Source organism: Dermacentor silvarum, chromosome 1, assembly GCF_013339745.2.
Source record: "Dermacentor silvarum isolate Dsil-2018 chromosome 1, BIME_Dsil_1.4, whole genome shotgun sequence".
In the NCBI taxonomy this organism is placed as follows: domain Eukaryota; kingdom Metazoa; phylum Arthropoda; class Arachnida; order Ixodida; family Ixodidae; genus Dermacentor; species Dermacentor silvarum.
The window spans coordinates 208,168,370-208,193,641 of NC_051154.1; the positions used below are offsets into that span (position 1 = coordinate 208,168,370).

Sequence of the window (25,272 nt, forward strand, 5' to 3'; positions counted from 1 at the left end):
AACGCGCCCATGAAGAAGATCTCGAACAAAGTGCAGATGGCGTGAGTCCTAATGAACCGTTACTGAAAACCACAACTGGTCGTCGGCCAAGCCTGAAGCAGGCGCCGAATTTGCCACCGAGCAGGAAACCGTCGGTGACAGCACCGACTTAACTGGGATGTGTGACTCGGGTGTTTTTTCATTCCCTTCTTTTCTGAGACATGGGGGGGGGGTCTTTTTATTGTGGGCTGGCAACGGTTCAGGCAGCAGATGCGCAACGTCAGAATCTACGCAATGGGCTATATTATGACTTTTATTGGCAGTGTGAATTGCGTACAACTGTTGTGAAACGTGCGTGAAGATGATTCAGTCTGTCTCTTGCTCACAACGAAATGATTCGCATAGAAACAGCATTGCGAGTGGCTATGATTAATGTAAGGGGATTCTTGGGACCCAAGAAGCAATATCAATTTCCACGGCTTCTTGCGGATAGTGATCTGGACCTTATTGCTGTGCAGGAAACAAAGATAGAAAGTGCGGAAGGGACGGACAAAATGGTAGAGCGCTTTCAGTCACGCGATTTTGTGTGTGTATCTCATGCTGTTGGAAGGGCTGGTGGTTGTGCGCTCTTTATATGCAATACCTCGGGTATAAGTGTAGAAAGTGTTATAAATGACCAAATGGGACGTTTAATAGTGTGCGATTTTATTTTCAGCGCAAGCACATGGCGTGTTATTTGTCTACGCTCCAAATGAAGTAGGGGAACGACCCAGGCTTTTTGAAGTTTTGGAGGGTCACCTAAAATGGGAAGGGGCTGTTGTTATGATGCGTGACTTTCACTGCGTGTGTAACGTGGATAGAATGCAGGGGTCACATATTTGTGATCCTAGTTCAAACTATCTCGTAAGGATTGTGGACGAGCATGAACTAGAAGATGTGGGTTATGTTTTTGTTAACACTGGGGTTTCGAAATTCACGCACTACCAGCAAAACAGCCACACGAGGTTAGATCGCATTTATGTATCTGCACAAGTGTTATAAAATTGTAGTGATTATGATGTCTTACATGTATCATTTAGTGACCATAGCGTTGCTGGAGTTTCGATGGGACCCAAACAGCCCCCAAGGTTTAGCTGGAAACTATGGAAATTTAATGTTAAGCTTATAGAAGATGACATATTCGTTACCAAAATGAAGGATGGTATTAAAGCGTTTCACGCAAGACATAACACGAGCTATGCTGAAGCGTGGGGATGCTTTAAAGAACAAATGAAGTTAGATGCAATCGAAAGATCCTGCTTGCTAAGACAGATAGAAAAAGGAAAGAAAAAGAACTGCAAGCTCAGTTATATTTTCTTCTGAACGTGGAAACAAGTAATCCCCGAACGTTATCGAAAGAAGTTCGTAAAACAAAAGTTGAAATGGAACGGCTTGACATTGAAAAATACAAAGGAGCAATTATTCGCGGACGCGCGGAAATGCTTTTGTGTGGTGAAGAACCCACGAAGCGGGCGATTTCCGACGAGAAGTGTTATGCCTCACGAAAAGAGATAAACGCCATAACTTATGAGAATGACGTCGGTCGGGAAAAAGAAACCATTTTGCGTGCGTTTGAAGAATATTACGAGGACATGCTAGGACAGAAAAGACTTTTTTGCGAAGGATTCCAAGAGGAATTTTTGCAGCAAATGCCTAGGCTAGATGAAAGTATGAAAGTGAGCCTTGAGAGCCCTATCAGTGTCAGAGAAATGGAACGAGCCATCGATAAACTAAGCCCCGGGAAATTGCCAGGGCCAGATGGTTTTGGAGCACGATTTTATAGGGCTTTTAAGCAAGAACTGGCAGGAATGTGGCACGACGTAATAACAGAGGCGTATGATAAACAGACGCTACCCACCTGCTTTCGCCGCAGTCATACTGTATTAATCCCAAAGTGCAGTGACCCCGAAACATTATTATCTGTACGAGCGTATCGCCCGATCAGTCTGACAAATACCGACTACAAGATTTATGTGACTAACTCTGCCTGTTCAATAAACGCCTTTCGTGGGCGTAACAATAAAGAAAGAAAGAAAGAAAGAAAGAAATATATATATATATATATATATATATATAGGTAGGTAGGTTTCGGAAAGCTGGTGAGCCCCCCCCCCCCCCCCCCCGGAAAAATGAAAACTTTCCGCCTGTGAGCACGGTCCTTGTCGTTGACGTCTTGTCTCCCATGCCTTCGACGCGCCAGCTCTCCCAGCTTACCTCCCCCACCTTGCGGAAAGTCACGAACGCCGCCCGTATGTCATCGCTGGCAACGCCGTACTGACGCCAGTGAAGCCTAAGCTTCACCTTCTGGTCCTCCGGGTCGACCATGACGCACCGTCGTCCCTTCACCTGCAGTTCCTTCAATTTTCGTGGCGGTCGCATCACTGAGTTGTCCCCGCCCAGACGTGGTTGATCTCTAGTACGCCCCTATGCATACGACGTCAGGCAGCAAGGCGTCCTTGAAGTCCTCGACCCCGTACGGTCTTGCACGTACATCCCCGTGTAGAAACACGGTATTAATCGTCACTCGTCCTTTCGGCAGTTGCGGTAAAATAAACGGATATTCCTTGTCTTCGTCGTTACGCCTGTTTAGGCGGCCAAAAGTGACCGCTGTCGCTGCCTCGGAAGAGGCCATGATCCTATCAACCGTCACGCTCGGTGACCGGAAGTAGAGTGACTGAGCCACGCAAGCGCTTGCTATCAGGCAGCGGAAAAATGCCCTATAAACGCGCCCTAGGCAAGCGCACAGGCGTAGACGACGAGATGCGATCCAGACGAGGCGCGCAATCAACGCGATCCCGAGCCTCCGCTAGTATGGTGGCGCCATCTAGTTAAGGCGCCTGCAAACGCAGCGTGCCTGACATGTAGGTTGCATATAGCAGTTGCATGTTGCATGTAACTGGACCTGGTTAACTCAAGCAGGCTAGGTGACTATTTGTCACCAGCCTGTTTTGAAGATTCCAATAAACAATAATAATCATCATCATCATCATCAACAACAACAACAACAACAGCAACAAGGTACCGTGCCACGGGTCAAGGTATGTGAGATGTGCGCCACGTATTCTGGATACCTCTTCGGTACACGTTATGGCGTCTCCTCGCAAAGTACGAACCGCTGCTGAAGAAGCGAATCGTAGAGCAACGTGCGCGGCTACAACCAGGCATCATCGGGCTCAGCAGAATACTGTGCAGAGAGCATTACAAGACGCAGCTCGCCGTCGACGCCGGGCGGAAAGTCTCTTCACCTTGTTAAACGAGGCGAAGAGACTTTGCCGCGAAGACCCTGTTGTGCATGGTGCCGAAATTGCAGCTGCTCCTGAGCCGCTCCACCAGCTTACGCTATGACTGTGCTGCGTGTGCCGCGCAGGCCTGTGACTTTCTTTCCGTTGTCTTTCGTTTGGCAGTACACGTTATTCACGTTACACGTGTACACCAGAACACGTTTGGCAGTACCGTGGCAGTACACGGACAAGATATTACGAAAGTGTATCTTCGCCGCTGTTGCGCAATACCGTCGGCTCGTTGGTCTAGGGGTATGATTCTCGCTTCGGGTTATTTGTTATGCTTATTTGTTTTTTTTTCTTCTTTTTTTTGTGCTTCTTTTTTGGTCATAGGGGATGTGAACAATGACTTCCCCTTACTTTTTCGGTCTTTTTTCTGTTTTCTTTCTTTTGGCAGTTCGCCAAGATATTACGAAAGTGCACCTTCGCTGCTGTTGCGCAATGCCGTCGGCGCATTCCATTTCCAGACGCACTAGCGAACGGTTGTGTCATCATGAGCTCCGATAGAGCGGATTATGCGGCCCATATGGGTCGTGGAAACAAGATTTTTGCCGAAAAATACCAGGGTTATGAAGTCATCATGCCACTGCTACCCAAAACCAAAACCAGGTAAACAGCTCACTCGTAGACAACCTCCGTCCTATTTCGCTAACATCATGCCTAGGTAAGCCTATGGAACACGTTATTTTCAATCGACTCACGAAATACGTTGAACAAAATGACATTTTACCGTACAACTTAATTGGCTTTCGCCCTGGGCTGTCGACTCGGGACGCTATGCTCCTGATCAAGCACCAGCTCGTACAGGCCAGCCCAGCGCACACGAGAGCGCTCTTGGCTTTGGACGTGGAAAAAACCTTTGACCGCATATATCATAAGGCCATACTTGACGTTTTCTCTGCGATGGGGCTAGGCAAGAGATTTTTTAACATGGTTAAGGACTTTCTCCGAAATAGGTCTGCACACCTCATGTTGCGGGAGCTTAAGTCAGAGGCAAAGAACTTGGGAAATAGGGGCACCCCGCAAGGAGCAGTACTCTCGCCCATGCTATACTATTTAGCAATGTCTAGGGTTGCAAGAAATTTGGAGAAAATTGAGGATATACATTACGTGATATATGCTGACGACATAACCATAATCATCATCATCATCGTCATCATCATCAGCCTATATTTTATGTCCACTGCAGGGCGAAGGCCTCTCCCTGCGATCTCCAATTACCCCTGTCTTGCGCTAGCGTATTCCAACTTGCGCCTGCAAATTTCCTAACTTCATCATCCCATCTGGTTTTCTGCCGACCTCGACTGCGCTTCCCTTCTCTTGGTATCCATTCTGTAACCCTAATGGTCAACCGGTTATACATCCTACGCATTACATGGCCTGCCCAGCTCCATTTCTTCCACTTAATGTCAACTAGAATATCGGCTATCCCCGTTTGTTCTCTGATCCACACCGCTCTCTTCCTGTCTCTTAACGTTAGTCCTAAGATTTTTCGTTCCATCGCTCTTTGTGCGGTCCTTAACTTGTTCTCGAGCTTCTTTGTTAATCTCCAAGTTTCTGCCCCATATGTTAGCACCGGTAGAAAGCAATGATTGTACACTTTTCTTTTCAACGACAGTGGTAAGCTGCCAGTCAGGATTTGGTAAAGCCTGCCGTATGCACTCCAACCCAATTTTATTCTTCTGTAAATTTCTTTCTCGTGATCAGGGTCCCCTGTGAGTAATTGACCTATATAAACGTACTCCTTTACAGACTCTAGAGGCTGACTGGCGATCCTGAATTCTCGTTCCCTTGCCAGGCTATTGAACATTATCTTTGTCTTCTGCATATTCATCTTCAACCCAATTCTTACACTTTCTCGATTAAGGTCCTCAATCCGTTGTTGTAATTCGTCTCCAAACAATGGAGACGACATAACCATATGGAGTGCCAAAGGTAACGTAGGACAGACGGAGACCAGATTACAGGAAAGTGTATATATTGTAGAGAATACACTGAAAGATATGGGGCGGAAATGCTCGGCAGTCCAATCGGAACTTTTGGTTTTGAAACATCGTAGAAGAGGTCGAAAACCAAGAGGTTACATCCCGACAGACGAGCCCAGAGTGAACTTGCACACTCACGAAGGAACTACAATCAGGCTAGTCGAAGGAATCAAAGTTCTTGGATTCCATATAGAAGCGAATAATGCGAACTATAGAACAATACAGCATATCTCAAATAAAACCGATGAAGTCATTAGGCTACTAAGGAGAATTACCAATAGACACAGAGGCCTGGGTGAAGACAGTGCTTTGAGGCTAGTTTATGCTTTTGCTCTCTGTCATTTCCCTTATGTTGCTGGATTATTCAAATGGACGCAGGTAGAACTTAACAAACTTAACACGATGATTAGGAAGCTCATTAAAGCTACCCTAGGGATACCGATTAACACTGCAACCGAGAGATTGATGAGCCTAGGGGTGCACAACACAATAGAGGAAATTGCGAAGGCTCAGCAGCTAGCGCAACAGGAAAGATTGACAAAAACACGAGCCGGCAGGAATATACTACAGGCAATAGGGGCAGAGCGAAATAGGTCAACGCGCCCACTGGAGGATGAAGTGGAGTTACGAGCTGAGATTAGGGATCTGATTAGAACCACCCCTCTTCCTAGAAACATGCATCCAGAGCACAATATCAAAAGGAGAAAGGCAAGAGCTAAAGCACTCTTGCGGGAGATACAACAGCAGAATCAACAGGCGGCTTTCGTAGATGCTGCCTGGGTGAAAGGGAAAGAAGCATATACTGCCGTAGTAGTAAACATTCAAGGGAAGGTGCAAGATGCCATCACTGTATTTACCTAAGATTCCATGGTGGCGGAGCAAGTGGCAATTTCTCTAGCCATCAGGAACAATAAATGGACTTTTATTTACAGCCATTCCAAAGCTGCTATAAAGAGTTTCGATAAAGGCTACGTGGCCGCGGTTGCTACTAAACTGATTGAAAACACTATGAGTATGAGAACTGAAATCCAATGGTTTCCTGCGCATATGGGAGAAGTGGACGAGACCCGGGCTAACCTCAATGAGGTTACTCATGACTTGGCACGAGGACTTGCTAGCCGTGACAGTCACAACCGAGCCGTCCCCACCACCAGGCCGGGGAATTTAGAGATCATTTATTAACATATAACTAGATTACTAAACACTACTATCTAGGACGCAGACAATTGCCATTTCCACATTCAAAGCTGAACATGGCTCACGCAGTTTCACTGAGACTATTACAAACAGGAACTTATCCCACGCTGTACCACCTTGATAAAATTTATCCAGAAAGGGAGGTCAAGAAAGATTGTCATGCGTGCAATGGCATCATTGGGATCAGACACATGCTCACGGGATGTCCTGCGACTCTCACCAACCCTGAAGAAGAATGACTCCATTGGAAGAAGATGCTACAGAGTTCATCTTTTAAAGAGCAGCTACGGGCTGTCCAGAGGGCCCACGATGTCGCTGAAAGGCTGGGCCTAACGGTGCCATCATGGGTGCGGCCCGCCTCGGCTTGAAATAGTCGAGCCTCAGGACTTTTGTAAATAAAAAGTTTTCACACACACACACACACACACACACACACACACAGCTACCCAAAGGTGCGTGTGTTACAAATACTGTTTTTCTTCAGGGAGACATCAGGGCGAGACCTTCCCTTGTGGAAGACGTCCGCGATACGATGGTTCGTCTGGGAATGCTGCCCGAGGTGCTTGCCTTAGGGGCCTTCCAGATGAATCACGTCTGGGCGGTGACGTTCAGCACACCAGAAGCAATGAAGAAGATGCTCAGGGTTGGTGACGTCAAGTTAAAGGAAAGGCGATGGCTCGTTATCGACCCAAACAAGCAGGACGTCAGGCTAAAGCTTCACTGGCTTTTGCATTACGTACCGGATGAAGATGTACGCACCACCTTTGCGGCTTATGGGAAGGCGACAGAAGTATCAAAGGAGCGTTGACGCGTCAATGGTATCACGGACAAAGGAAAATCTACTCGCACCGTAGCCCTGGAACTGAAAACCGGAGTGACTATCGAGGACCTGTCACACCAGCTTCGAGTGGGTGGTATCAACACACTCCTGATTGTGCCAGGCCGTGCGGCACTGTGCTTACGATGTCGTCGAACGAGACATATCCGACGCGACTGTCGCATACCCCGGTGTTGTTAATGCAGGCGTTTTGGTCATGAAGACAACGAGTTCGCTCAAACATACGCCAGTGTGGCAGGTCCTGTGACAAGCCAAGTCCTAGTTGACGCAGAAGAAGCAGCCAGCAGCGGAAGAGGTGGTCCCGTGTACACGCCCCTTTCGAAAACACCGACGGAAAAACAAAACCGAGCGGCCCACGCGGAAGAAGTAGGGCGTCATAATGAAACACCCAAGGCTGACAACGAGGCTCAGGTGGACGAAAATGACGACGAGGGAAAAACTTCCGACGCATCGAACAGCCAGCCAGAAGACATGGACGTCGGGAGTACAGGTGTCAGTGGCGCATCTGCAAAGCGACCGATTGAAGATGTCGCTGGTGACAGCGACAGACAGGGCGCGGAGCCCGGAGGGGAGCCGGCGGCGAAAGTGGCCTTGGGCCCGCGACTCACCACCAAGCCCAAGCCTAACGTCAGCGCGGGCACCCGACCGCCGGCGAAGCCACCTTCGTAGCAACGGGGGTTGTGCTTCATCTAGGGGCCTCGAAACTATAGACATAAAAGGACGCGGCTAGTATGGCTTCTGCATTATGTGAAGGGTGTGGCGGGTGCACGCCGTGTACGTGTATAGCCGCAAGTCTTTCGGCCGCTGCTGCAGTCAACGCCGGGCCTATGTGCATGGGAGGTAAGAACGATGCGGTCCGTTCCAACTTGCACGTAAACTTCGCAAACTAGAAGAGCGTTACGCGTTGCCACTTTCAACGTTCGTGGCCTACGGTCTAGACGAAAGCAATACCAGGTCAGTCGTCTGTTCCGAGAGTATGACCTTGATTTGATAGCAGTTCAGGAGACGAAGGTCGAAAGTCAGGAGCAAATGGATCGCATGGTCGAACCTTTTAGGTCTTTTTACAATGTTTGCGTGTGTCATTCCGTTGGCACCTCTGGAGGCTGTGCGATATTCTTGCGAAATTCTTTAAGTGTTGCGGAAGAATATGTTTATACCAGTGACAACGGCCGACCTGTCGTTTGCGATTTTCTGTTTTTGTTTTAGAAATGGCGCGTCATTTGTGTAAATGCGCCAAATAATGTTAAAGATCGACATAGGTTTTTTGCATTTGTTGAACCATATTTAAAACGTGAAAAGAAGAACGTGGTGTTGCTGGGTGATTTTAACTGCGTGGGCCTAAAGGAAGATAGGAGCAGGGAATTGCCTGCTCGGCATCAAAGTGCTTTGTTTTTATCTACGATTATGCTAGAGTGCGGCCTAGAGTATGTGGGAAATCTGCTGCAAAATGGATGTGGCCCTGTCTATACCCATTCCCAACGTGATTGCCACTCCCGTTTAGACAGAGTATACGTGGCATATGTGCTCGTACCACTTTGCAACCGTTATGATGTTAAACCGGTATCGTTTAGGGACCACAGCGTCGTTATGTTTTCAATAGGAGGGAAGAACATTAAGTCACGTTTTTCGTAGAAGTTATGGAAATTCAATAACAAATTACTTAACGATCAAGTTTTTGTCGACGAAGTAAAAGTACTTATAGAAAAATTACACTTGTTAGAGTCCGGGAGATTTGTTGAAGCCTGAGAGCGGTTTAAGGAAGAAGTTAAAATTAGAGCTATCGAGAGATCTTCAACATTACGCCGAAATGAGAAAAGAAAAAAAAAGGAACAACAGTGTCAGTTGGAATTCTTGTTCTCAGTCGAGAGCGCGCAGCCAGGCACTTTCTCTGAAGAAATAAGAAAAATAAAGAATCAGCTTGAGATATTGGATACAGAAAAATACAGAGGCGCAGTTATACGCGCACGCGCAGCTAGAACATCTCTGGCTCGGCGAAACACCCACGAAACCATCCATGAGCGAAGAGAAGCGGTATGCTTCACGTAAAGAAATAAAACAGATAAAATACGGGGAAGAGACTACAAGGGACAGAGTTATGATACAACAAGCGTTTGTACATTATTATAAAGGATTGCTCGGATGCAGCGCTAAAAGCGACACCTCTTTAGACAGTGAATTCTTGTCGCTAACGCCCACTTTAGATAACGAAACCAGGTCACGCCTTGAAATGCCAATTAGCGCAATTGAAATAGAAAGAGCAATAGATGATGTAAGTGAAGGGAAAACGCCGGTTACAGACGGGCTTGGTGCTGCATTCTACAAGGCATTTAAGCATGACCTCTCGAGGGCTCCTTTTCAGCTCTTCGCTGAGGCGTGCGAAATAAAGGAAGCACCGCCATCCTTTAGAAGGTCGCATATTGTAAGGATACCAAAAAGTGACGATCCAGTGAAGCTTTTATCTGTGAGTGTTTACCGTCCCATAAGCCTGACTAATGTCTATTATAAGGTGTTCATGAAGGTGCTAGCAAAGAGATTGCCGACGGTAATACACGTTAATCGTAGGTGCTCACGAAACGTGCGGCATAAAGGGCCGAACAATAGGAACGAACATTCACACAGCAAGGAGCATCCTCGAATGCTGTGATGCATGGGACAGACAAGTCGCGATGTTACAACTAGATCTTGAGAAGGCTTTTCATCGGGTTGTTCATGACGTACATTTTTGCGTATTGGAACACGTAAATGTCGGGAATGTTGTCTTAGATGGTGTGAAAATGTCGTATAGAAATGGTGAGGCTAACTTTGTAATTAACAAAGAAGTCACTGAAAGTTTTCAAATTGCCAGGAGCGTCCGCCAAGGGTGTCCAAATTCCCCATTGTTGTTTGCTATTTATTTAGAGCCTTTTTGTTTGAGTATAATACACAATAACAAAGTACGGGGTTTTAAGCTTATGATGGCGGAGATCAAATTGTTGTCTTATGCTTATGACATTGCCGTTTCATTTAAGATAGGGAAAGTATTAGCGAAGCTGCGAAAGTAGCTGACAAGTACTGCAAATGGTCCGGTAGCGCAATAAATTGGGATAAGTGTGTAGGTTTGTGGCATGGCACCTGGGAGGCAATGCCAGATTTCTATGAAAATGTAAGATGGAGGACCGTGCCGACAAAATATCTCGGTGTGCCACTGGAGCGATATAAAGATCCAAATGAATACTGGAAGGATGAAACATAAATGTTGGAGGAGAAAACAAATAAGTGGGGAGGGAAAAACTTCTCGATATTCGCACGGTCAACAGTCTGCAATATGTTCTTAGCGGCGAAAGTTTGGTACGTGCTTCAGGTGCTGTGCATGAATAGGTTAAACATTCAGAAGATACACAGAGTCTTTGCCACTTTTGTTTGGGGCTCCCAATGGAAACGTACGAGTCGTACAAATCTTTTTCGACCAGTGAAAGCTGGTGGGCTGGAATTGGCCCATTTGTTATTAAGGCAGATTGTGTCAAGGTTTATTTTCTTACGCGATCAGAGTCATCATTCTTGCGCACTATGTTACAAGTTAGATTATGGTGTTATATACCGGAGTTCATCGTATCTTGTGCAGGGCGTACGGGTATACGTGGTTATCTGCGCGAAGTAGTGTTGGCGTTCGATATACTAAAGGTTCGTTTTTATCGGCAGTACTTGTACGAAGTAAAAAAAAAAAAAGCGGCTATATAAAGATCTTATCGAAGTAATGATGCCAGTACCCATGTATCGAACGATGTATGGAAACGCGCACGGAAAAGATGTTTTTAAGCAAATCAAAAGAATGCCCGTACGCCCATCAGCCAAGACCTTTTTTTTTTTTCAACTACACACCGGTACATTGCCAGTGAAACCATGGCTACAGGAAAAGGGCCTATTTGTTCCTTGGAGTCTTAATTGTCTTTTATGCCGTAAGCCACAGAGTATCGATCACATCTTTTTGGACTGTTGGGATGCTGTATTTCACTGGGACATGCTGCAGCGAACATTAGAGTGAGACCTCCCTATAACATCATACGGGATTCCTTTTTTTTTTTTTGCCGGTTCAGTGTGAAAGTGACATACCGTATGATATGTTTATGTTGTTGAGCATGAACGCAATATGGAAGACGCGTATGGCGGTGAGGCATGCGGATGTAAACGCACGCCCAGCTAGGGAATACTTTATAGAAAGTATAGCGTACACGAGGGATGTATATTGTGCAGGCGAAGATCAGCCGGAATGGTTAGCCATTCTGAATGATCTCATTTCATTAAAGCATTTTTAATCATCCCACTCCAAGCAAAGTGTGCTTGACGTTATTTTAACATTATTCAGTGTGATTCTTTCTGTAAAGCGTTTTGTCCTTCTGTTGTCCTTTGTACACGATGTACTTTCCAGCAAGTAACAATTAAAAAAAGGCTCGTTGGTCTAGGAGTAGGATTCTAGCTTAGGGTGCGAGAGGTCCCGGTTTCAAATCCCGGACGAGCCCGTTGTACTTTACTTTTTCTCAGAAATGACCAACGATGCTTACTCGTCTTTTTTTTTTTTTTTTTTTTTTTTTTTTTTTTTGTGTGTGTGCTTATAGTTGTCAGAGCGGATGCGAACAATGACGGGCCCTTATTTTTTTCGGAAATGACCAACGATGCTTAGTGGTCTTTTTTCTTCTTCTTTTTGTGCTTTTAGTGGTCAGAGCAGATGCGAACAATGACGGGCCTTTATTTTATTTTCTTCCATTCTCTTTCGTGTGGCAGTTGGCCAACATATTACGAAAGTGTACCTTCGCCGCTGTTGCGCAATGCCGTCGGCTCGTTGGTCTAGGTGTATGATTCTTGCTTAGGGTGCGAGAGGTCCCGGGTTCAAATCCCGGACGAGCCCGTTGTACTTTTCTCTTTCTCAGAAATGACCAACGATGCTTACTCGTCTTTTTTCTTCTTTTTGTGCTTTTAGTGGTCAGAGCGGATGCGAACAATGACGGGCCTATATTTTTTTCGGTTTTTCTTCCATTGTCTTTCGTTTGGCAGTTGGCCAACATATTACGAAAGTGTACCTTCGCCGCTGTTGCGCAATGCCGTCGGCTCGTTGGTCTAGGGGTATGATTCTCGCTTAGGGTGCGAGAGGTCCCGGGTTCAAATCCCGGACGAGCCCATTGTACTTTTCTTTTTCTCAGAAATGACCAACGATGCTTATTCGTCTTTTTTCTTCTGCTTCTTTTTTGTGCTTTTAGTGGTCAGAGCAGATGCGAACAATGACGGGCCTTTATTTTTTTCTTCCATTGTCTTTCGTTTGGCAGTTGGCCAATATATTACGAAAGTGTACCTTCGCCGCTGTTGCGCAATGCCGTCGGCTCGTTGGTCTAGGAGTTAAGGCACGGCTAGAACATCCCATTACCCTGAGTGAGATAGAGTGCGCAATAGACGAGTTGGCGCCCGGTAAAGCGCCTGGGCCTGATGGCTTAGGGGCTACTTTCTATAAAACGTTTAAGTCAGCGCTGGCTCATGTCCTCCATCTAGTTATCAGCGAAGCGTATGACCGAAAAAGATTGCCGTTGTCTTTCACAACCTCGCATATCGTGCTAATCCCGAAGAGTGATGACGAAAAGAAACGTTTGTTGCCAGGCTCATATCGCCCGATAACTCTAGCCAACGTTGACTATAAGGTATTCACGAAAGTTTTAGCGAAACGACTGCAAAGTGTCATCAAAACATTGGTAGGGCCTCACCAGACTTGTGGCATTAAAGGCCGCAGTATTACAACAAATGTACACGTGGTTCGAAGTGTGCTAGAGTGTTGCGACGTGATTGGCGATTACGTCGCGATGATGCAGATAGATTTGGCGAAAGCCTTCGACCTCGTCTCGCACAAGGCTCTACTATGCATACTCGAACATACGAACGTTGGCAGTGTCATAACGGAAGGCGTAACGATGGCGTACAAAGACTGCTCAACGCGAATCATTGTTAATGGGGAGCTCACCAATAGCTTTCGTGTGCTCTCGTCGGTGCGTCAAGGATGCCCGCTTTCGCCCCTTCTGTTTGCTGCTTATGTCGAGCCACTCTGTTTGGCCATTCAGAACAACGAGCGCATAGCAGGCTATCAACTACAGGCAGCACACGTTAAAATATTGGCGTATGCAAACGACATCGCGATTCTCTGCACAAATAAAGCCAGTATTAAAGAGGCAACTACTGTAGTCGAAAAATTTTGCGATTCAGCTGGAGCCCAGATAAATTGGGATAAAAGTTATGGCTTCTGGCATGGGAGTTGGGAAGACACGCCGGAGACCTTTTCTCGATTGAATTGGTCAAAGTTACCTACACAGTACCTGGGGGTGCCCCTCGGAAGTTACCGTGAGGCCGAACCGTACTGGCTCGACCAAGCTTCGAGAGCAAAGGAAAAAGCTGACGGTTGGAGAGGAAAGCAATTGTCAATGTTTTCTAGAGCCACTGTTTGCAACCTCTTTTTAGTTTCTAAGATATGGTATGTTATGAATGTGTTGTGTGCTGCGCGGGTAAGCGTACAAAAAATTCACCGCATTTTCGCTACTTTCATTTGGGCCTCTACCTGGGAGAGGACGAGTCGAAAAAACTTGTTTCTCCCGGTCAAGAAAGGTGGGCTGGGTCTGGTTCACTTGTTTTTGCGACAAATTGTGTCACGCTTTGTGTTTCTGCGGGATCAAAATGATCTCTTTCTTCGAACAATAGTACAAGTACGGCTGGGCAGACTTCTTCCGGGATTCGTTGTTTCGTCGGCTCAGAACATGCCGGGAACTGTGAAAGGATACCTGCGTGAAGTGGTGATGTCATATAGGATGTTAAATGTGCGTTTCTCACAGCAGTATCTATCCACCGTTATAAAGAAAAAATTGTACAGGGATCTTGTGGACACGATGCTCCCCGTACCTTTGTACCGCTCGCCACACCGTGGAGGTCCCGGACAGGACGTGCTAAAAAGAGTGAAGAAAATGCCAGTACGGCCATCGACTAAGTCCTTCTTCTTCCAATTACATTCAAACACACTTCCCGTTAAGACCTGGCTTGATAGCAAGGGTATTTTCATCCCCTGGAACACCAACTGCTTTTTATGTAAGAAACCAGAAACAATAGAACATGTTTTCCTAGATTGCTGGGACCCGATCTTTCACTGGGACGTTCTGCAGAGAACGCTTAAGATGCAGTTACCCCTGGACCCGTATGGGATACGCTTTTTGCCAATAGATACCTCAGAGCAAGTACCGTACGACCTCATTATGGTCCTGGACCTCCACGCTATGTGGAAAACTCGCATGCAATTTGAACATGCAGACTTGGTTGTAATACCGGTGCGAGAACACTTCATTGAGAGTGTTGTTTACGTGAGAGACGCTTACAAATCACTGCCTGATCCACCACAATGGATGTATGTACTCGATGAACTGGTGTCACTGAAAAGATTTTAGTGCTGTGTTGGCCAAAGTGTGGCTGGCACGTTTTATCATTTGTAACCCTTGATTTTGTACGTCGACGACGGCAATAAAAAAAAAAAGGCTCGTTGGTCTAGGGGTATGATTCTCGCTTAGGGTGCGAGATGTCCCGCGTTCAAATCCCGGACGAGCCCGTTGTACTTTTCTTTTTCTCAGAAATGACCAACGATGCTTATTCGTCTTTTTTCTTCTTTTTGTCCTTTTAGTGGTCAGAGCAGATGCGAACAATGACGGGCCTTTATTTTATTTCTTCCATTGTCTTTCGTTTGGCAGTTGGCCAACATATTACGAAAGTGTACCTTCGCCGCTGCTGCGCAATGCCGTCGGCTCGTTGGTCTAGGGGTATGATTCTCGCTTAGGGTGCGAGAGGTCCCGCGTTCAAATCCCGGATGAGCCGGTTGTACTTTTCTTTTTCTCAGAAATGACCAACGATGCTTATTCGTCTTTTTACTTCTTTTTGTGCTTTTAGTGGTCAGAGCGGATGCGAACAATGACGGGCCTATATTTTTTTTCGGTTTTTCTTCCATTGTCTTTCGTTTGGCAGTTGGCCAACATATTACGAAAGTGTGCCTTCGCCGCTGTTGCACAATACCGTTGGCTCGTTGGTGTAGGTTTATGACTCTCGCTTAGGGTGCGAGAGGTCCCTGGTTCAAATCCCGGACGAACCCATTGCATTTTTCTTTTTTTCGGAAATGACCAACGATGCTTATTCGTCTTTTTTCTTCTTTTTGTGCTTTTAGTGGTCAGAGCAGATGCGAACAATGACGGGCCTTTATTTTATTTCTTCCATTGTCTTTCGTTTGGCAGTTGGCCAATATATTACGAAAGTGTACCTTCGCCGCTGTTGCGCAATGCCGTCGGCTCGTTGGTCTAGGGGTATGATTCTCGCTTAGGGTGCGAGAGGTCCCGCGTTCAAATCCCGGACGAGCCCGTTGTACTTTTCTTTTTCTCAGAAATGACCAACGATGCTTATTCGTCTTTTTACTTCTGCTTCTTTTTTGTGCTTTTAGTGGTCAGAGCGGATGCGAACAATGACGGGCCTTTTTTTTTTCGGTTTTTCTTCCATTGTCTTTCGTTTGGCAGTTGGGCAACATATTACGAAAGTGCACCTTCGCCGCTGTTGCGCAATGCCGTCGGCTCGTTGGTCTAGGGGTATGATTCTCGCTTAGGGTGCGAGAGGTCCCGCGTTCAAATCCCGGATGAGCCGGTTGTACTTTTCTTTTCTCAGAAATGACCAACGATGCTTATTCGTCTTTTTACTTCTTTTTTTGTGCTTTTAGTGGTCAGAGCGGATGCGAACAATGACGGGCCTATATTTTTTTTTCGGTTTTTCTTCCATTGTCTTTCGTTTGGCAGTTGGGCAACATATTACGAAAGTGTGCCTTCGCCGCTGTTGCACAATACCGTTGGCTCGTTGGTGTAGGTTTATGACTCTCGCTTAGGGTGCGAGAGGTCCCTGGTTCAAATCCCGGACGAACCCATTGCATTTTTCTTTTTTTCGGAAATGACCAACGATGCTTATTCGTCTTTTTTCTTCTTCTTTTTGTGCTTTTAGTGGTCAGAGCAGATGTGAACAATGACGGGCCTTTATTTTTTTTTCTTCCATTGTCTTTCGTTTGGCAGTTGGCCAATATATTACGAAAGTGTACCTTCGCCGCTGTTGCGCAATGCCGTCGGCTCGTTGGTCTAGGGGTATGATTCTCGCTTAGGGTGCGAGAGGTCCCGCGTTCAAATCCCGGATGAGCCGGTTGTACTTTTCTTTTTCTCAGAAATGACCAACGATGCTTATTCGTCTTTTTACTTCTTTTTTTGTGCTTTTAGTGGTCAGAGCGGATGCGAACAATGACGGGCCTATATTTTTTTTTCGGTTTTTCTTCCATTGTCTTTCGTTTGGCAGTTGGGCAACATATTACGAAAGTGTGCCTTCGCCGCTGTTGCACAATACCGTTGGCTCGTTGGTGTAGGTTTATGACTCTCGCTTAGGGTGCGAGAGGTCCCTGGTTCAAATCCCGGACGAACCCATTGCATTTTTCTTTTTTTCGGAAATGACCAACGATGCTTATTCGTCTTTTTTCTTCTTCTTTTTGTGCTTTTAGTGGTCAGAGCAGATGTGAACAATGACGGGCCTTTGTTTTTTTGTTTTTCTTCCATTGTCTTTCGTTTGGCAGTTGGCCAACATATTACGAAAGTGCACCTTCGCCGCTGTTGCGCAATGGCAACGGCTCGTTGATCTACGAGGGCTCAGCGCAAGAAGGCGACAATGTCAGCTAAGTCGTCTACTCTTAGATAATGACTTGCATCTTGTGGGAATCCAAGAAACCAAAATAGAGAGCCAAGAGCTAACCGACAGAATGGTGTCCAATTTTTGTACTCACTTCGACGTGTGTGTTTCTCACGCTGTTGGTGGATCAGGTGGTTGCGCTATATTCATTCGAAGAAACTTAGGCATTTGTGTCAGTCAGTGTTTTCGTGTGAAACTGGGCGCCTTTTAGTGGCTGATTTTTGTTTTTGCGATAAGGATTTCCGTGTCATTTGTGTCTACGCACCGAATATTGAAACAGACCGGTGATCCTTCTTTGAGCGTCTTGAAGCGTTCGTAAACTGTCAGAAGGTGGTAATACTGCTGGGCGATTTTAACTGTGTATGCACTGCTGACGATCGCGCAAAATGTTCGCACGTTCGCGACAAGAGTGCTGAATTGCTAAATGCGGTGGTGCACGATTATGACTTGGAAGATGTCGGTAGTGTCTTCGCCAGCGATACTCACCCGCAGTTTACCCACTTCCAGCGTAATAGCCACGCTCGGCTAGATAGATTATATGTGTCAGCCGAATTGGTGCCTTTGTGTAGTGAATATGATGTGCAACCCATTGCATATAGCGATCACTGCTTGGTAACTGCCACCTTTGGGAAAAGACAGATCAAACACACTTTTAACTGAGACCTCTGGAAATTGAACGCGCAGTTGTTGGATGACGATGGTTTCGTTGATGCTGTTGCGAAGGAACTAGAAAGCCTGATTTCAGTCCAACTAGAAAGCTTCGCCATTAAATGGGAAGAATTTAAACAGAAAGTTAAAACTTTGCCTATTGAAAGAAGCAGTGTCCTTCGGCATAACCTGAAACAGGCAGAAACAAACCTTCGCCAACAACTGCAATTTTTCATCAGCATGGAAAGTGTCCAGCCTGGTGTGTATACTAACGAAATAAAGGATGTAAAAACCGAACTCGAAAGGATAGACTCTGAGAAGTACAAAGCGACTGTTGTGCGATCAAGGTCTGAGAAGCTGTGGGCGGGAGAAGTGCCAACAAAACGTGCTCTCTCAGACGAGAAAAGGTACGCATGTCGGAAGGAAATCCGCCAGCTAGCTAAAGGCAAGGACATCACGTCAGACCAAAACGACATCAAGCAAGGAATCGTCGATCACTTTAAAACATTCTTAAGTCAAGCACGTGAACCTAAAGATGGCTACCAGATGGAATTCCTCTCATTGATGCCAAAGCTCGATGAATAAGTTAAGACACGGCTGGAACATCCAATTACCCTGAGTGAGATAGAGTGCGCAATAGACGAGTTGGCCCCCGGTAAAGCACCTGGGCCTGATGGGTTAGGGGCCACTTTCTATAAAACGTTTAAGTCTGCGCTGGCTCATGTCCTCCATCTAGTTATCAGCGAAGCGTATGACCGGAAAAGACTGCCCTTGTCTTTCACAACCTCGCATATCGTGCTAATATCGCCCGATAACTCTAGCCAACGTTGACTAAAAAATATTCACGAAAGTTCCAGCGAAACGACTGCAAAGTGTTATCAAAACATTGCTAGGTCCGCACCAGACTTGTGACATTAAAGGCCGCAGTATCACAACAAATGTACACGTGATTCGAAGTGTGCTGGAGTGTTGCGATGCGATTGGCGATTACGTCGCGATGATGCAGATAGATTTGGCAAAAGCCTTCGACCTCGTCTCGCACAAGGCTCTGCTATGCATACTTGAACATACGAATATTGGCAGTGTGATAACGAAAGGTATCACGATGGCGTACAAAGACTGCTCAACGCGAATCATTGTTAATGGGGAGCTCACCGATAGCTTTCGTGTGCTCTCGTCGGTGCGTCAAGGATGCCCGCTTTCGCCCCTTCTGTTTGCTGCTTATGTCGAGCCACTCTGTTTGGCCATTAAAAACAACGAACTCATAGCAGGTTATCGACTACAGGCAGCACATGTTAAAATATTGGCGTATGCAGACGACATCGCGATTTTCTGCACAGATAACGCCAGCATTAAAAGAGGCAACTGCTGTAGTCGAAAAGTTTTGCGATTCAACTGGAGCCCAGGTAAACTGGGATAAAAGTTATGGCTTCTGGCATTAGGAGTTGGGAATACACGCCGGAGACCTTTTCTCGATTGAATTGGTCAAGGTTACCTACACAGTACCTGGGGGTGCCTCTCGGAAGTTACCGTGAGCCCGAACCGTACTGGCTCGACCAAGTTTCGAGAGCAAAGGAAAAGGCTGACAGTTGGAGAGGAAAGCAATTGTCAATGTTTTCTAGAGCCACTGTTTGCAACCTTTTTTTAGTTTCTAGGATATGGTATATTATGAATGTGTTGTGTGCTGCGCGGGTAAGCGTACAAAAAATTCACCACATTTTCGCTACCTTCATTTGGGCCTCTACCTGGGAGAGGACGAGTCGAACAAATTTGTTTCTCCCGGTCAAGAAAGGTGGGCTTGGTCTGATTCACTTGTTTTTGGGACAAATTGTGTCACGCTTTGTGTTTCTGCGGATTCAAAATTATCTCTTTCTTCGAACACTAATACAAGTACGGCTGGGTAGACTTCTTCCGGGATTTGTTGTTTCGTCAGCTCAGAACATGCCGGGAACCGTGACTGGGTACCAGCGTGAAGTGGTGTTGGCGTATAGGATGTTGAATGTGCGTTTTTCGCTGCAGTATCTGTCCATCGTTACAAAAAAACAATTGTACAGAGATCTTGTGGACACGACGCTACCTGTACCTTTGTACCGTTCGCCACACCGTGGAGGCCCCGGACAGGACGTTCTAAAAAGAGCCAAGAAAATGCCGTACGGCCTTCAACTAAGTCTTTCTTTTTCCAATTACATACAAACAAACTTCCCGTTAAGACCTGGCTTCATAGCAAGGGTATTTTCATCCCCTGGACAACCGACTGCTTTTTATGTAAAAAACCCGAAACAAAGAACATGTTTTCCTAGATTGCTGGGACCCGATCTTTCACTGCGACGTTCTGCAGAGAACGCTGAAGAAACAGTTACCTCTGGACCCGTATGGAATACGCTTCTTGCCAGTAGATACCTCAGAGGAAGTACCGTATGACCTCATTATGGTCCTGGGCCTCCACACGATGTGGAAAACTCGTATGCAACTTGAACATGCAGACATCGTTGTGATACCCAGCTAGAGAGCATTTTATTGAAAGTATTTTGTTCTTGCGCGAGGCTTCCAATGCACGACTAGATAAGTCTTAATGGGCAACTTTGTTAGATGAACTCGTCTGTCTAAAGCGTTTTTAACAAAGTGCGCCAGCCAAATGACGGCAGGCGTTTACACCACCAGAGCATTGTAAATATCATATTCGCTTCATGTGTAGTGTGTTTGTATTTTTGTCAAAGTACGGCAATATAGAAAGACAAAAAGGCTCGTTGGTCTAGGGGTATGAGTCTCGCTTAGGGTGCGAGAGGTCCCGGGTTCAAATCCCGGACGAGCCCGTTGTATTTTCTTTTTCTCAGAAATGACCAAGGATGCTTATTCGTCTTTTTTTTTTTTTTTTCGTGCTTTAGGTTGTAAGAGCGGAAGCGAACAATGACGGCGCCTTACTTTTCCGATCTTTTTTCCGTTGTCTTTCGTTTGGCAGTTCGCCAAGATATTACGGAAGTGTACCTCGCCGCTGTTGCGCAATGCTGTCGGCTCGTTGGTCTAGGGGTATGATTCTCGCTTCGGGTGCGAGAGGTCCCGGGTTCAAATCCCGGACGAGCCCGTTGTATTTTTCTTTTTCTCAGAAATGACCAAGGATGCTTATTCGTCTTTTTTTTTTTTTTCGTGCTTTAGGTTGTAAGAGCGGAAGCGAACAATGACGGCGCCTTACTTTTCCGATCTTTTTTTCCGTTGTCTTTCGTTTGGCAGTTCGCCAAGATATTACGGAAGTGTACCTCGCCGCTGTTGCGCAATGCTGTCGGCTCGTTGGTCTAGGGGTATGATTCTCGCTTCGGGTGCGAGAGGTCCCGGGTACAAATCCCGGACGAGCCCGTTGTATTTTCTTTTTCTCAGAAATGACCAAGGATGCTTATTCGTCTTTTTTTTTTTTTTTCGTGCTTTAGGTTGTAAGAGCGGAAGCGAACAATGACGGCGCCTTACTTTTCCGATCTTTTTTTCCGTTGTCTTTCGTTTGGCAGTTCGCCAAGATATTACGGAAGTGTACCTCGCCGCTGTTGCGCAATGCTGTCGGCTCGTTGGTCTAGGGGTATGATTCTCGCTTCGGGTGCGAGAGGTCCCGGGTTCAAATCCCGGACGAGCCCGTTGTATTTTTCTTTTTCTCAGAAATGACCAACGATGCTTATTCGTCTTTTTTTTTTTTTCGTGCTTTAGGTTGTAAGAGCGGAAGCGAACAATGACGGCGCCTTACTTTTCCGATCTTTTTTTCCGTTGTCTTTCGTTTGGCAGTTCGCCAAGATATTACGGAAGTGTACCTCGCCGCTGTTGCGCAATGCTGTCGGCTCGTTGGTCTAGGGGTATGATTCTCGCTTCGGGTGCGAGAGGTCCCGGGTTCAAATCCCGGACGAGCCCGTTGTATTTTCTTTTTCTCAGAAATGACCAAGGATGCTTATTCGTCTTTTTTTTTTTTTCGTGCTTTAGGTTGTAAGAGCGGAAGCGAACAATGACGGCGCCTTACTTTTCCGATCTTTTTTTCCGTTGTCTTTCGTTTGGCAGTTCGCCAAGATATTACGGAAGTGTACCTCGCCGCTGTTGCGCAATGCTGTCGGCTCGTTGGTCTAGGGGTATGATTCTCGCTTCGGGTGCGAGAGGTCCCGGGTTCAAATCCCGGGCGAGCCCGTTGTATTTTTCTTTTTCTCAGAAATGACCAACGATGCTTATTCGTCTTTTTTTTTTTTTTTTCGTGCTTTAGGTTGTAAGAGCGGAAGCGAACAATGACGGCGCCTTACTTTTCCGATCTTTTTTTCCGTTGTCTTTCGTTTGGCAGTTCGCCAAGATATTACGGAAGTGTACCTCGCCGCTGTTGCGCAATGCTGTCGGCTCGTTGGTCTAGGGGTATGATTCTCGCTTAGGGTGCGAGAGGTCCCGGGTTCAAATCCCGGACGAGCCCGTTGTATTTTTCTTTTTCTCAGAAATGACCAACGATGTTTATTCGCCTTTTTTTCTTTTTTTGCCTGCTTTATTTTTTTTCAGTCGCAATATATTACGATTCTGTTGAGATGGCGCTGAGAGCAAGTGTCTCGACTTGTTTTACTGAGAAGCGGTCCCCGAATTCCGCGTAGGGCTCTGCTAGCCCTTTATAAACGAATTTTGCCTACATGCAAAACACAAAGAATTTTTTTTGCTGAGTTTCGTCATTGAGTATGGAGCTTCTTGCTGAATGACAGGCAGCAAGCGTCATGTGCAGGATTAGAGCAGGAACACAGGACGAGAGAAAGCTTGGCACGTGACTAACTTTCTTTTGAAAACATTGAAAAGGAATCAGCATCACCATTGTCAGAGGTGACAGACCCCCGATGCGAGATCCCCCAGCTGCAGTGATAACACCCAGATAACGTGAAACAAACGCAATGTACACCTTAAATTCACATATGACGAAAACTGTCTGTACAACTTCCAAACGAAGCTATATATGGCTTAGGGTGAAGTTCGCCTTAGGGTGAAGTTCGCCTTAGGGTGAAGTTCACCTTAGGGTGAAGTTTGCCTAAAGTGTTATGCTTGGTGGGGCCCTCATATTGCTGAAAAAGTTTCTGCAAAATATTTTTCTTTTCGCTGAATATGCTTATTTCCTATGCATTTTGCACGCTTAATGAAAAATAAACATTTCCTTCAAGTAATCTCTGTCCTTCGTTCCTACATTCGCGCGCTACGCAGTACCGCCATTATGAACTACGACCAACTCGCCCAAGCTTCTACTCAAAGTGACGCTTTCTCACTGCGCAGGCGGAAAGCGAGGTCTGTGTGTGTGTCAAGTAGACACTGTGAATCAGGCTTCATTATCTGTGTATGTGTCAAACCCCAGTGGTGAACGCGCTGTGTGTTTCTTGAAAATAAATTAATGCTATTTGTGGCGCCATGCGAGTGAAAGAGACTCATTAGCTCGTTCGCCTGTGTGTCCTGCAAGGCTCATTTATGCCCTGAAATAAATACCATGAAACATAAAAAAAAGATCCTCGTTGATCTAGGGATATGCTTCTCGCTTAGGGTGCGAGTGATCTCGGGTTCAAATCCCGGACGAGCCCGTTTTATATTTATAATTTTTTTTTCTTTCATTTTTGTCGTTAGCCCGGATGTGACCAAGGATTTCCAATTGTCTTTTGTTTTATTGTCTTTTGTTACAGCACTGAGTCCGCCAAGACGTTACAAAGACGCAACCATGCCGCTGATATCGATCGTCTGCAGCTTCTTGGTCCTAGGTCTACGAGGTCATCTTTCCGTGAAACTGTATTGTATGTGCATAGTGGGTCACTGTGCACGCGATGCAAGAGCAGCCGACGGAGTGAATGCTTTTGTTGAATGCTTGCGTTTTTCTGCCTGAATATTAGGTGCCTGTTTGTGTGATGCCTTTCTTATCTTTGCGTCTGCTTTCTGTGTATTGTAGCCTGTAAATAAACCACCATCATCACCTGTAAATAAACCCATACCTTCGTAACAGTATTAAAGAAAAATAAAGAAAACAAGTGGAAACTTCCCCCACCGTAGTGTGAATCGCGGAGAAAGAGGGCGAGGGTGGGCACACTGGAAAGGTGTACAATTCCCTGAGAGCCTAAGTTACCTAAGGATGACGGAAATATACGGCTTTAACCTTTCGAGACTACGTCCCCCGCTCTCCCGAGTGCGGCAGAGCGGCGTACGGAAAGCGCCTTCTACAATGAGGCCCCAAGTCTGACACTAACTTGAGACGTCAGATCTAAGTAAAATGAGCGTCACGGTGGCGAGGACTCGCTACACCAATCTCCTAACGTTGGCAAGACAATGCAAACAGAGTTAAAAAACAAAGAGAATGAAAGTGACAGTTTCGCCCGAAAAGCGAAGCATTGTTAACGATAGCAAAGTGTTAGACAACTCACGAACTAAGGTTATTAGCTTTATCAGTCGTATAAATTGCAGTAAACATTTCCTTCCTAACTAAATAAATAAGCATGGCGTCAAGCGCTGCTCATGGCAAGCAAGAACAGATCTCATTCGGTGACCACTGTCAAGATATATATAAAAGCACGAGGGAAAAAAAAGTTCCCCACTGTTCGCCATGCGGGGGCGACGCGTCGAAGTGTGGAGAAGTCGTTGTTCTCTTCTTTTTCCATATTTTTTTAATTGCATATGTAAATGTTCAAAACATTACTTAAAAGTTCAGGCAGCGAATTCTTGCCCAATCCCCCAAGTGGGTACGAGCCAAAGTGTGAGGCCATCAACATCATCATCATCTTCTTCTTCTTCATCGTGGCGCTTAGTGCGTGCCGGTGTTCGGTGCTGCTCGGCGTTCATCAAAATTATCGATTTCTAAATTTATTCGATTTGCACATATGTAAAATCTGCCCTACTCTTGGCCTATCCCCGCAAGTGGGTAGGTGCCAAATCCTTTAAGGTCATCATCATCATCAAGGCCAACCGCTTCTCGCAGGACGTCCGGTCCAGAGAACTACGGATCCGCTGCTTCGCCGTTCTTTGACGTCAAGGACCTGCGCCCCCTGCTGGACAACCACTCCAGGGAGCCTAACGAGGTGGGCCTAACCACTGTCCCGGGCCACCTGACGAAGATTCTCGAGCCTCAAGGGCCTGCGCTCCTGCTCGGCAACCGGTCCAGGGAACCATGCGAGGTGGCCGCTGTCCCAGACCACTGCGACGATTAGCCTTACTACCGAAGGCGTGAGCACTAGCTGGGGCTACTGCGCTGCTACCACGGCTACTGTGGCTGTCATCACAGTCGCTGCTGCGGCTGCAAGTCGTGTGATGCCGTGGTTAGGCCCATGGTGCCGTCGTCCGCACGTCAGCCAATTCTTTGAGGCCAGGAGATCGGCCTCGACGAGCCAACGGGCTCCACAACAAAGGAACGCACAGCGAGAGACAATTTATATTGAGATAGATATTGTAGTTCCTTTCGTTCCTTTCATTATGTCTCTCGTCAAAAGCTTGTATTTTGTCCACTGAATAGATTATGTTGTGTGTGCACTCGTGTGTCGATTGCATTCCTTGGTGAGTGCATGGTCCTCACAACCACGTAACACTCGCTGTCACAACGCTG

At 46.3% G+C, this 25,272-nt stretch overlaps 14 non-coding genes across 14 annotated transcripts; all 14 read left to right on the forward strand.

The window, feature by feature from the left end:
- Positions 1 to 12,129: 12,129 nt before the first annotated feature.
- On the forward strand, positions 12,130 to 12,201 carry Trnap-agg (transfer RNA proline (anticodon AGG)). The gene has a single exon. It is a non-coding gene; the product is annotated as a tRNA-Pro (tRNA).
- Positions 12,202 to 12,399: 198 nt separating this feature from the next.
- Positions 12,400 to 12,471, forward strand: Trnap-agg (transfer RNA proline (anticodon AGG)). The gene has a single exon. It is a non-coding gene; the product is annotated as a tRNA-Pro (tRNA).
- A 2,376-nt stretch (positions 12,472 to 14,847) lies between these two features.
- On the forward strand, positions 14,848 to 14,919 carry Trnap-agg (transfer RNA proline (anticodon AGG)). The gene has a single exon. It is a non-coding gene; the product is annotated as a tRNA-Pro (tRNA).
- Positions 14,920 to 15,110: 191 nt separating this feature from the next.
- Trnap-agg (transfer RNA proline (anticodon AGG)) lies at positions 15,111 to 15,182 on the forward strand. Its single transcript has one exon. It is a non-coding gene; the product is annotated as a tRNA-Pro (tRNA).
- A 462-nt stretch (positions 15,183 to 15,644) lies between these two features.
- On the forward strand, positions 15,645 to 15,716 carry Trnap-agg (transfer RNA proline (anticodon AGG)). The gene has a single exon. It is a non-coding gene; the product is annotated as a tRNA-Pro (tRNA).
- Positions 15,717 to 15,920: 204 nt separating this feature from the next.
- Trnap-agg (transfer RNA proline (anticodon AGG)) lies at positions 15,921 to 15,992 on the forward strand. The gene has a single exon. It is a non-coding gene; the product is annotated as a tRNA-Pro (tRNA).
- A 468-nt stretch (positions 15,993 to 16,460) lies between these two features.
- Trnap-agg (transfer RNA proline (anticodon AGG)) lies at positions 16,461 to 16,532 on the forward strand. Its single transcript has one exon. It is a non-coding gene; the product is annotated as a tRNA-Pro (tRNA).
- A 3,923-nt stretch (positions 16,533 to 20,455) lies between these two features.
- Positions 20,456 to 20,527, forward strand: Trnap-agg (transfer RNA proline (anticodon AGG)). Its single transcript has one exon. It is a non-coding gene; the product is annotated as a tRNA-Pro (tRNA).
- A 197-nt stretch (positions 20,528 to 20,724) lies between these two features.
- Trnap-cgg (transfer RNA proline (anticodon CGG)) lies at positions 20,725 to 20,796 on the forward strand. The gene has a single exon. It is a non-coding gene; the product is annotated as a tRNA-Pro (tRNA).
- Positions 20,797 to 20,993: 197 nt separating this feature from the next.
- Positions 20,994 to 21,065, forward strand: Trnap-cgg (transfer RNA proline (anticodon CGG)). Its single transcript has one exon. It is a non-coding gene; the product is annotated as a tRNA-Pro (tRNA).
- Positions 21,066 to 21,262: 197 nt separating this feature from the next.
- On the forward strand, positions 21,263 to 21,334 carry Trnap-cgg (transfer RNA proline (anticodon CGG)). Its single transcript has one exon. It is a non-coding gene; the product is annotated as a tRNA-Pro (tRNA).
- A 196-nt stretch (positions 21,335 to 21,530) lies between these two features.
- Positions 21,531 to 21,602, forward strand: Trnap-cgg (transfer RNA proline (anticodon CGG)). The gene has a single exon. It is a non-coding gene; the product is annotated as a tRNA-Pro (tRNA).
- A 195-nt stretch (positions 21,603 to 21,797) lies between these two features.
- On the forward strand, positions 21,798 to 21,869 carry Trnap-cgg (transfer RNA proline (anticodon CGG)). The gene has a single exon. It is a non-coding gene; the product is annotated as a tRNA-Pro (tRNA).
- Positions 21,870 to 22,068: 199 nt separating this feature from the next.
- Positions 22,069 to 22,140, forward strand: Trnap-agg (transfer RNA proline (anticodon AGG)). Its single transcript has one exon. It is a non-coding gene; the product is annotated as a tRNA-Pro (tRNA).
- Positions 22,141 to 25,272: the final 3,132 nt, after the last annotated feature.